The sequence below is a fragment of the Lampetra fluviatilis genome, chromosome 23 (assembly GCF_964198595.1).
Source record: "Lampetra fluviatilis chromosome 23, kcLamFluv1.1, whole genome shotgun sequence".
Classification (NCBI taxonomy): Eukaryota; Metazoa; Chordata; class Hyperoartia; order Petromyzontiformes; family Petromyzontidae; genus Lampetra; species Lampetra fluviatilis.
This window is the reverse complement of record NC_136297.1, coordinates 263,828-276,375: the sequence shown is the minus strand read 5'-3', so window position 1 is coordinate 276,375 and position 12,548 is coordinate 263,828.

Below are 12,548 nucleotides of genomic sequence, written 5' to 3'. Positions count from 1 at the left end.
AATATTTAACTACACATATTTGGAGCATTCCTGGCAGCGATTTCAGCCGCACCACCTCTACATAACAATAGGCTCAGTCAACCATTCTACACAACAAAGACTCATTTCCTGGCAGCGATTTAAGCCGCACCACCTCTACATAATAATAGGCTCAGTCAACCATTCTACACAACAAAGACTATTTCCTGGCAGCAATTTCAGCCACATCATCTCTACATAACAAAAAGGCTCAGTCCCTTTTAAACGCACCTTTACATCATCCGCACCTAGTTTACACAACAAAGGCTCATTCCTAACAACGTGCTTCAGCCGCACAGAACCTCATAAAAATAATATTCAGGGCCTACCTTGGCTCCTCCCACCCTCAACCAGTATATGTGGGGGCCGTTGGCCCCCGGGGTCTCCCCCGCCTGCATCCCCTATTCCGTTTGCGTTACCGCACCGCCCTAATACCCGCTAGGGTTTCACCGGCATTCGAACGCGACGCCCCTACTCATACAGCCGCGCGCAGCGCTCCCACGCTGCGAGCGTACGTACGCAGCCCCACACGGTACTCGTCTCAACACTGAATACTCACGTTATGATCGCGCACCTGTATCATACACGTGTAGGGGTGTTAGAGAGAGAGCCCGTTATGCATGGCAGCCTATGGTAAACAAACACAGTAGGCGGGGCTACATGAGTGCACGAGCAGGTGCCCTCTGCGACGTCCGCGCCAGACACCCTGGGGGGTCGATTCGGTCGTTATGATCCCCCGGGGCCCCACCCCTCAGGGAGGGGTTGGGTATAAAAGGGGAATGTATCGTAGGGCTCGGGAGTGATGTTTAGCTAAAGGAGAGAAGACGGAAGACGTCTTAGAGAGAGCCCTGGACTCCCCCTGGTACGCCGTCCTTATCAGGACCGCGCAGGCTCGAGCCAGTGGCGTGGGTACCAGGGCCAGAGCCAGTGCTGGTCTGGACTCTGGGTACCGGGCCCGACTGACCAGTGTCGGGCCAAGATAGCCTCCCCTAGCCCATTAGTGGAGGACTCAGAGGCAGGCTAGGGTTAGCTAGAGAGGTGTGTCCTCAGATAGACGGGTGAGGGGGCCGATACCCCCTCAAATGTGTATGTCACAACGTTGGGGTTAAATAAACAAGTGTGCCTCCAACTCCGGTGTGAACGAGTCGTGAGCGTTACTACATCTGGCGTCAGAAGTGAAACAAAGTACGAACATGGATACACGCCGGACGACTCGAGTCGGGGTACCAGAGGCAGAAGACACCACTGCAGTCGGAGGGCCCGAGACGGCTGAAGATGCCATCGACCAGCCGGGGCTGGGCGCATCCACGCCACAGCAGCTGGAGGAAGGGGAGCCGTCGATGGAGGGGCTGAGGGAGGCGCACGCGAAGCTGACCGAGCTGCTGTACGCCGCAGCCGCCATGCTCGACACCATCACGCAGCTGGGGGCTGCGGGACCGCCACGGGGCAACGGCAGCCGACGATCACAGCGCCTTCCCGCCATTTCCACGGAGCAACATTTTGAAACTCCCGCCATCGCCGCAGCTGCTGTTGAGGGCGTGGCCGCTCTAAGCATCGCGTCCAACGGCGGGAGTACAGTACCTGCCGCCTCACCACCAACGGGCGGAACGTCACCACGGGTGCGACCGGCGATGCCATCGCTGGTTCGTGCCGACGCTGAGTTGAGTGAGGCGGACGAGGGAGTGCGTTCTTCCTCTGCAGCCGCTGCCTTACATCAGCGGCTACCTCCACTCAAGGAATTTGTGGGCGAGGATGGCGACTGGGGCGGCTTCCAGCGGCGCTTCCTCGCTCACCAGGAGATGGCACAGTGGACAGACGCCGAGGCTCTCCGCGCGCTGCCAGCACTTCTCGACAGCGACGCCCTCGCCACTCTAACATCGGCTTCGAAGGAGAGGCGCTCCACGCTGCGGAAGGCGATGCAGGTGCTGTCGGCGGTATATGGTCCACCATCGGACTGTCGCCAACTCTTTTACGATCGCCAGCGGGGGACGAAGGAGTCGCCCCTGGCGTACCGCACAAGCCTCCTGGCACTGGCGAAGGAGGCCTTTCCACGAATGGATGACGAGGGTGTCGACGCCATGGTGACAGAGAAGATACTTTTGCTGGCGGACGACTTAGACATCGTCATTGTCGCACAGGACGATGCAGAGATGTGCTCCCTCCAAGCGGCCCGTCTTCTCCACGCAAACCTGTCCTCTCAACGACGGAAGGCCAGCAAGGCGGCGAGCGGGCGTGCCGTCGCTGCAGCCACCCTCCCGGCGGAAGAGGTTTGCGCCATCGACCATCAACGGCAGCATGGAGCGGGAGTACGGGAGGACCGGGCCGGTTCAAGCCGTCTACAACATCCATCGTCGTCACCAGCGCTTCCACGCTGTTACAACTGCGGCATCCGGGGCCACGTCGCCTCGGGGTGCCGCTCTCCTGGGCAGCGCAGGACGACACCTCAACGGGACGCCGGCCCTCGTCACAAGCTCCACCATTATAATCCGGCGAGTCGCGGCACCCCTCATGCTTGGCCCACGCACACGCCCGTCACACACTCAAACACCGCAGCGAAGGGGGGGCCAATATCGCGTACCATGGCACCAACACGCACCGCTCTGGGTACTCAGATTGAACCCAGCCAGTGGTCCGTGTTGGCCCATCGGGTTGTAGCCGCGTCGTCAGGGTCGTCGGCCGTTGTGGGTCACATCGATGGGGTCGAGGTGCGCATCCTGGTCGATACAGGAGCATCGGCGACCATTATTTCGGAGTTGATTTATAACATTCTCCCTGCCCAAAGCCGTCCTTTGATGCCTGTTAACGTGCCATTCTTTGCTGCTAACGGGGGTTCACTTGGCATCATCGGACAAATTCGTGCCCAAATTTGTGTCGGGGATATTAAATTGTCTGGGCCGATTTTTGTTTCCTCCTCGCTGGCGGTTCCGTGCCTGCTGGGGACGGACTTCCTGGCCAAAATGCCGATTAGGATATTAATCGACCAGGGATGCATTGAGCTCCCATCGGGCCGACGCATGGCGTTTCTGCCATCCCCCGCTACGAGCCGGACGGCGTTCGCGGCGGTGCCGGCGTTCGTAGATAGAACGGTGCGCGTTCCTCCGGGGGCGCAAATGTTGATTCCTTTGAAACTTCGGCGGCCCTTCGCTAAGGGCATTGGGGCTCAAGGGGTTCTGTTGGGACCGTCTAGGGCCGGGGTCAGTGGACCTGATTTACTCCCGGCCCAGACCATAGTGAGAGGGGAAGGAGAACCCTTCATCGCGGTCCTCAATGTGGGCTCGCAGACGGTGGTGGTCCCACAGGGGACCGTGCTTGCTCACGCAACGCCGGTGCCCTGTGAGGAACCCGTCGCGAGTCATGTTGGCGCTGTCCCTGCACCGCGACCACATTCGGACAGCGATGAAGGGTGGCTCGAGGCGCTTTGTGCGGGATCGACGGACCTGTCAAATTTAGAGCGTCAACGTCTTAAGACACTACTAAGGGAATTTTCCGACGTTTTCAGTCGGGATAAATACGATTTGGGCTGCACTAATCTGCTGCGTCACCATATTGATACGGGTGACAGCGCGCCAATACGCCAGAATCCTTTTCGGTTGAGTCCCGCCGAAAAGGACCATGTCAAATCGGCTGTTGATGACATGCTAGCCGCCGACATCATTTCTCCCTCCAACAGCCCTTGGGGAGCGCCGATCGTCCTGGTTAAGAAGCAGGACGGTTCGTTGCGGTTTTGCGTTGACTTTCGGCGCCTTAATAAAATTACGGTTGCCGACGCATACCCGCTCCCACGGATGGACGAATCGCTTGACGCCTTGGCGGGAGCGCGATTCTTCTCCACATTGGACTTACTTTCGGGATTCTGGCAGCTTCCTCTGGACGATGATTCAAAGCCTAAAACTGCTTTCCGTACTCCGCACGGCCTGTTTCAATTCAACCGGTTGCCGATGGGCTTACACTCAGCGCCGGCAACTTTCCAGCGGTTGATGGAATTGGTTTTGGCTGGATTGCAATGGGAGTCGTGCCTGATTTATTTGGATGACGTTATTGTCTTTGGCAAAACTTTTGATGAACATCTCCAGAGGTTGCGGGCGGTTTTCCTAAAGATGCGGGCTGCTAATTTGAAATTTAAGCCCCAAAAATGCCATTTGTTACGCGAGTCGGTGCGTTATTTGGGGCACATCGTGGGACGCTCAGGTATTTCTACCGATCCCGCCAAAACGCAGTGTGTAAGCTCCTGGCCGACTCCCACCTCAGTGGGAGAGGTTAGGAGTTTTATTGGGTTTGCGTCGTATTATAGACGCTTCGTCGCTAATTTTGCGACTATAGCAAAACCCCTACACGCTTTAACATCAAAAGGGGTTCGGTTCTGCTGGGGTCAGGAGGAGGAAGCTGCTTTTTGCTCCCTTCGGGACGCTTTGGTAAACGCTCCTCCCCTGATTTACCCTGATTTTTCTAAACCATTCTTGCTCGACACCGATGCGAGCAACACGGGTATTGGGGGCGTGCTCTCCCAGGTGGTTGACGGCGTGGAACGTGTGGTTGCGTACGGCAGTCGGGTGTTGTCTCCAGCGGAGCAACGATATTGTGTCACCCGTAGGGAACTGTTGGCAATTGTCCATTTCATCCAACAGTATCGCCCATATCTGTACGGTCGGCATTTCACCGTCCGCACAGATCATGCGGCACTGCAGTACGCCCTGAGGGTTCAACAGCCATCGGGACAATTGTCCCGATGGTTGGAGGTCCTCCAGGATTACGATTTCCAAACCACATACCGTAAGGGCGTTCGCCACACCAACGCGGACGCTCTGTCGCGCTTGCCAACCACCTCCGAGTGTGCATGCCTCCTGGGGTCTGGACGTTGCAGACCTCCAGGGGACACATCGGTTCCTGTCTTGGCGGCCGCCAACGACGACGATACAGTAGTTACTAATTCGATCGAACAACAGGGCAAAGATTCCCTGTTGGGGTTGCCCGTCATTGACTGGGGGCGCCTCCAGATGGAGGATGTCTCCCTCCTCGGGTGGCGACGTCGCGTTGGCGGTGCGGCGGGGGGAAAAAGAGGTGGTTCCGACGCATGGGAAATGTGCCAAGGCCTGCTGATGCATTGGGACGGGAAGTCGCGTCGACATCGGCTGGTGGTCCCTACTGGGTTGCGGGGCAGGGTGGTATGGGCCGCTCATGAGCGCCTCCTACACCTGGGGACCCAAAAGACTCTCGCCTTGCTGCAACTTGATTTTTATTGGCCTGGCATGACGAGGGATGTTGGGGATTTGTTGGGATCATGCCCTCGATGTGCACAACGCAAACCGCCGGCACGGGAGTCTAACCCGCCCTTGCAATCGATCAAAGTGTCCAGGATAAACGAGCTGGTCGCTCTGGACATTTTGGGACCATTCCCCGCCACCCCCAGGGGGAATAGATATTTGTTGACTGGTGTCGAGTATTTTACACGCTGGCCTATGGCCTGGCCTCTGGCCAACCAGTCGGCAGCAGCCATCGTGGAGGCCTTTGTTCAGGGTTATGTCCTGGACAAAGGTGCTCCGGAGAGGCTGCTGACCGACCAGGGCAGAATTTTTTCCGGTAAACTACTCAGACAAGTCTGTGATCTCCTGGGCACAAAGAAAATTCGGACCTCCCCATATCACCCACAAACTGACGGGATGGTCGAACGGTTGCATCGCACCATCACGTCCATGTTATCACAACAAGTTTCGGACTCGCAAACGGATTGGGACCTACAAATTCAGGGGGTCTTGGCGGCGTACCGGATGGCACCCCATGCAGCTACGGGGTTTTCTCCCTTTTACCTCATGTACGGCCGAGAACCAGACCCGCCTGTTCGTGCCCAGTTGCAGATCCCCGTGCCGCAGGGAAAAACTAATCTGGCTGACCACGTTAAATTTAATCTGGACAAATTGACCGAGGCACGGGATGCTGCAATGCAAAACTCTGACCTCCGTCAGAAGGCGAATGAGCGCCTCAGATTGAGTCGAGCGCACATGCTGCAGTGGAAGCCGGGGGACAAGGCATGGCTGCACTGCCCCCAGGTGCCACTGGCAACCTCCTCTAAACTGGTGCGGCCGTGGCGGGGCCCTGTGGAAGTGGTGGAGGTGTTACGACCGCAGTGCGTGCGCATCAAGTGGGGGAAGCGGCGATGGTTCGTGCACCCCTCTAGGTTAAAACCCTTCTCTGCGGTACACAATCACACTTCACACGCGCGTGGCCAAGCATGTGGGGGGTCGGCCGACTCGCTGGGTCCGTCTCCGTCGCTCTCACCTAATGCCTTGCCGGCTGTGCCACCTTCAGGTGCATCAGGAGTGACGGGCTCACGCCCGATCACCCCTCCTGCGGATACCGAGGGTCACGCGGAGTCGGATGAATGCTCACCCCAAGACGGACAATTGCCACCTGATGGTCCGCCACGCGCGGTTACCCCGTGTGAGGGGCCCGCTGCAAGGACGCGCGCTAAAATGCGCAAACTGTTGTGAGGCCGGAAGATGTGTACATAGCTGTTGTGTTCATTGGATGTTGTGTGGGTGGTGTGTTCCCCACTCCTCGGATGTACATATGTTGGCTTCACCGTGTGTTGTGTGTGCGTGGTGGGTTCCCTGCTGATTGTATATAGGCTGTTTTTTTTTACGGAATTCGTATTTATTCGGGGGGGGGTGCGACGGGTTGTTTTCTCATCTTGCTGTTGCGTTCTTGTTCTGGTTCCTGTTATTGTTCAAAAATAGTGAGGCACACGCGCGGTCAGGGGGTGAAGGCACCTTTATTGTCAAATTTTTGTATGTTGGCAGCCGGGACGGCTGCATGCTATGTGGGGGGGAGTGATGTAGGGGTGTTAGAGAGAGAGCCCGTTATGCATGGCAGCCTATGGTAAACAAACACAGTAGGCGGGGCTACATGAGTGCACGAGCAGGTGCCCTCTGCGACGTCCGCGCCAGACACCCTGGGGGGTCGATTCGGTCGTTATGATCCCCCGGGGCCCCACCCCTCAGGGAGGGGTTGGGTATAAAAGGGGAATGTATCGTAGGGCTCGGGAGTGATGTTTAGCTAAAGGAGAGAAGACGGAAGACGTCTTAGAGAGAGCCCTGGACTCCCCCTGGTACGCCGTCCTTATCAGGACCGCGCAGGCTCGAGCCAGTGGCGTGGGTACCAGGGCCAGAGCCAGTGCTGGTCTGGACTCTGGGTACCGGGCCCGACTGACCAGTGTCGGGCCAAGATAGCCTCCCCTAGCCCATTAGTGGAGGACTCAGAGGCAGGCTAGGGTTAGCTAGAGAGGTGTGTCCTCAGATAGACGGGTGAGGGGGCCGATACCCCCTCAAATGTGTATGTCACAACGTTGGGGTTAAATAAACAAGTGTGCCTCCAACTCCGGTGTGAACGAGTCGTGAGCGTTACTACACACGTAGTGAACGTACGCACACACCCACACACAGCTCCGCGTGGCACCCACTTCCACGTCGAATAACCACGTTACAATTGCGCACCTGTATAACGCGGATCATACACGTGGTGAGCGTAGGCACGCACACCCAGCTCCGCGCACTCCAAACACGACACCTTCTCTTGCGCCGCTCTGCGCAGCGCTCACTCGTGGCGAGCAAATGTATACTCAGCACCACACGCGTTCACACTTCTCAGCGAGATCACACGAGGCCACGATCACCTATTAATGATTTATTATCGGCTGCCTGTGAATTGTTGTTAAATCAGTGTGAATCGAAGAGCCTGGCCTACTCTGATACCCCTGGGTCTATTCCCGATTTATCTGCTTACAATACGCTTTTACCTTCTTACTCACGGTTTGAAGCACTCGGCGTTCCGTGGGTTTTCCTCGATGCTCACCTCGACACGTCTCACGGACGTCCGGATGGCCTAGCTGGGAGCCGCCTCGAACGCTGGCTTCTTGGAGTGAGAGACCTCTCTACCTCGCTACGTTCGCTTTTTATCCTATCTCCCCGTCCCAGGGCCCCGCCTCCCGAGCCCTCTTCGCTCCTCCGGCGCTTACGCGCGGCGCGCACTCTAATTAGTCCCATTCTCATGCCCCCATAATAATGGGTGGTCGGCTTGACTGCGCCGGTGCACGGTGCCTTTGTTATGTCAATTAGCCATCTCGCTCCTCCTCTGCCTGCCTCGTCGATACGTGTGTGTGTGGGGGTGCGTTTCAACCATGGGGGCTGGGTGGCCCCCGCCGTGACCATGTATTCTCAACTCAGGTTACAGCGCCACGGTGCGAAGTAGCACCGGGGGAGGTCGTCCAATTCTCTGGCCGCCGGAAACCGTGAAGATTATCCCGATAAGGGCTTCTCGGGTTAAAACCAGTCAGCCAGGTGACCTCCCCTCGGAGCTCTATGGGGGGCGCGGGGGGGAATGCGTGCGGGTGTGTTTATGTGAGGTGAGGTGAGGGGGAAGCGGGGTCGGCTCCGTCACTTGGTGGTGGCGAGGTCGGGAATGGGGCGCCCGCCGAGCGGCTTCGTGGCGGCGGCATCACATATATATACAAATACTGTTTCTTGGAATTTCTCTCACTTGATACAGCTATCGTGCTGTGACGGTTCCACCTGAAGACGGAAGCTTGTGTTGCCTCCGAAACGTCGTGATTTGTATTTTATTTTTATTTTACTTTTATTAATTTGAATTTTTTACCTACGTGACTTTACCGAAAAAACCTAAGAATATTTGGTTGCTGCTATGAATATCCACGCGACGACGATGATGATGGCGTTGAGCCCACGTGGTTGAGCTTGCTATCATTTGTGATCGGGTCGCTTCTGAAAAAGCTCAGTGGAGCCTTACACCTGGTCAAATACAAAATAGTTTCTCGTTTGGTTTATTCCACACATTGGAAAGATTACGCCTGGTAGGGTGGCACGTGATGACGGGGTGGGGAGGTGGAGGTGAAAGAGTGGGGGGAGGGGGGCTCTCATAGTGAGTAGTGGGGGAGGGGGGCTCTCTTAGTGAGTAGTGGGGGGAGGGGGGGGCTCTCTTCGTGAATAGTGGGGGGAGGGGGGCTCTCTTCGTGAGTAGTGGGGGGAGGGGGGGCTCTCTGAGTGAGTTGTGGGGAGAGGGGGGGCTCTCTTCGTGAGTTGTGGGGGGAGGGGGGCTCTCTTAGTGAGTAGTGGGGGGAGGGGGGGGCTCTCTGAGTGAGTTGTGGGGGGAGGGGGGCTCTCTTAGTGAGTTGTGGGGGGAGGGGGGGCTCTCTTTGTGAGTTGTGGGGGGAGGGGGGCTCTCTTTGTGAGTTGTGGGAGGCTCTCTTCGTGAGTTGTGGGGGGGAGGCTCTCCGTGTCCCAGGGCCGAGTCTCCGCGCCGCCAACAACGACCGCCAAATCAACGGCGCGGTCGCCCCTCCCTCCTCACCTGCTGTGGGTGCGCGGAGTCGTCCCGGCCAGGCCAATGAGACACCGACTTCATGACGGGGCGCGCGACGAAGACCTTCATCGTCGTGCCGAGAGCAACTGCCCGGATGAAGTTCCACCGCCCAACGCCGTGGGAGTTGTCCGCTTGGGGCCAGGGCACGCTGCCGCTAACATGCGGCCAGCGATGTTTGTCCGTGGCCGGGAGGTACAGTATTTGTTTTTATTATCAGGAAGTGCATTAACCGCTGCGCCACCGCTCCCTCCTCGCCCACTCTCAGGCACACGATGCCAGCTCTATACGCACACAGCAACAACAGCCGCCCTTCGCCACTCAGTGGCAGTGACGTCACCACGGCAACTGTGTCAGGCTAGGTGCACTTTCAGGCCACGTGAAGCGTCGAAGGCTAGCTGCTGGCAGGAGGAGGACGGGACTGACCCAGCAGGTGCCGTCGGTCGACTGAGATGAGTGGCCGATGCACCACCTGTGCCCCCTACTGTGCCAACGTGCTGTGTTTTAGCCGCCCGGCGCTCCGCCCGTTGCCCTCCGTTGCTGGAGGGCGATTGCCTCCGACTGCCTGCCTGGGTATCGATCAGCCTCCCGTTGTATCTGTACCACATGAAAATTCCTCCTGTATAGCCATGGATCGATTTTCCAACTACATGGTCACGTAGTTTTACCCAGGCCCGCTCACCATCATGAAGGCCCTTAATTATTGTGAGAAGAGGTTCTGGGTATCCGAAAGCACGATGAACAACCCAGAGTCCTGATCTATTGATAGCACCACAGGCCTTGACCACGTCAATAAAACAGTGATGTGAGTTCCGTTGAAATCCCTTACACCTCTGCTGTAGCAGACGGACATAGTATAGGGCATCAGTGCAGGACATCGCATACATTCACACAGCACACAAAGATCCCCCATAAAGCCTTAACAGACTGTTGGGGCCAATGCTGTGAGCGAGTAGCACCAATGAAGGCCGGAATAGCGCACGAGGGTCGGCTGGTCCGTAGGGCGGAGCGCTGACCGCTGCGCCACTGCTCCACATCCAACCCACCCCCTACAAGGTCACAGACCGTCGGAAGCCCCCCCCCCCACCGGGCGTAGAGTGCCGTGGGGGGCTGCGAGCCAAAGGGGCCATTAGCGCAGCAGCCTCGTCAATAATTGAGCGTGGCAACAGCCGAGCTCCCGGCACGGGAACGCGGCGTGCGCACCGCGTGCACCTCTACCCAACGGCGACACGATGCCTTGTACATAGCCCCACATTGTTCATAGCTCTACATTGTAAATAGCTCTACATTGTACATAGCTCCACATTGTACATAGCTCCACGTGGTACATAGCCCCACTTTGTATTCCGTCAAAATGTCAGCTGGAGTTCTTGCTGCTCAAACGAGCATCGAGCCATAGGTGCTCATCCTCCTGTTCACAGCCCTGCTGGGCCAGTGGTGAAAATTACACATTCCTATGACAGGGCTGAGTCGTACCCATGAGACAACCACTGTTGTTGACGTGCGGGAAGGGGGGTGGTGATGATGATGATTGGCTGAATCAAGGCACCCCACCCCAACCGGGATGTGAACTCGGGGGCTCTACCGAGGAGCCGCTGTGGGTAATAGAGAATTGTAGATGTTAACACATAGGGGGCTTTCGCGACCAATATCATTCATAATAGAGGTTGTTTTGGGTTAGATCGCGTAAATATAAATGTGTCGTTAAACCTGCCACCACCCGACACATCCAATTAGTAAGGCTGTGTCACGTAAACAGAACGTGCCAATTTGTTACTAGTGTAATGACATAGAATTTGTCACTACGTAGCATAGCGCTGGCTGCCGGCAGGGAAGGGGATCTGAAGCTTGAAGCAGCCCTGACTGACAGCAGGCCACGTGATAGACCCGAGAGGGATCTAGGGGAAAGGTTACGGAAGGGACACGTCGAGAAGGGGGGTGTGGCCAGGGCGGAGCGAGGCCACGCTAACAGGATAAAAGGGGACCCCGAGTGGGAGCTCGGGGCTGTTGTTTGGAGTGGGATCCCTGTCGTCGTCGTTGCTACTGAAGATCATCGCCATTGTCGCTGTCGTCTCCACTTGATAATTGCGCTGCTAGACGTAGTTGGCTGTCTTAGTTATGCGCCATCAGTGTCAGACGGCAATAATTGTGTGTAGGCTAGTAACCAGTGTAGAGTTGCGTATAAGCGAGAGACAGAGAGTGTGTAACAGTGTAGGGAGTGTATTGTATATAATGTGCAAAGTGTGCTCGGTGTTTAATTAAAGAATTGCCTCCGAGAAGTTACGTCTCCAAGTCAGTCACTACACTAGTACAGCACACCAGTGTGTTGGAGAGCAAATCCACAACATTTCCAAACTGAGTACGACGTTTCGCCGGTAACAACAACCAGTATCATCAGGCGGAGAGCAGACTGCAGGAGGACTTTATTTAGACTGCAGGAGAAATTCGATGAGCTATGAAGATTTTTTTGAACACACGTTTAGTATGGGCGACGTATCGGCAAACACTCACAGCAGCAAACAATACAACAAATAACAACACTACAACAAATAACAACACTACAACAAATAACACTACAACAAATAACAACACAATACAACACACTAGTAGGGGTACAAAAAATAGACAATGGTATTCGAGTCAGGAAATATAATTAAGTAATAAATGATCATAATTGTTTTTATGAGTCCGATTTATCAAGATTGGGCAAGGCAGCAAAAACAATAAGAACAACAAGATAACACCACACAGCAGTTGCAGCAGTAGTCCCTCAATAAACTATCGATTACTATACTGCAGGTAAATGATCAACGTTACAAAGCCACATTCGCAAATGTGACTGTAAATGTGATAGCACTCCATCTTCTTTTACACATCAAATCAGCCCCCACGGCCTTATTATTGTGCCTAAAATAAACTCAACATTATTCCGTTTAACACGTAGTAGGCTTTTGTGACCAGTGTCATCCATAATACAGGTTTTTTTGGGTTAGATTGCATAAATATATAAATGCGTCGTTAAACCCGCCTGATGATGCCGGTTGTAATTTCTGGCGAAACGTCGTACTCAGATTGTAAACGTTGTGTATTTGCTCGCCAACACACCGGCGTGCTGAACTGGTAACGAATTCGCATGTAATGTTTAAGTGACAAACCTTATTAAT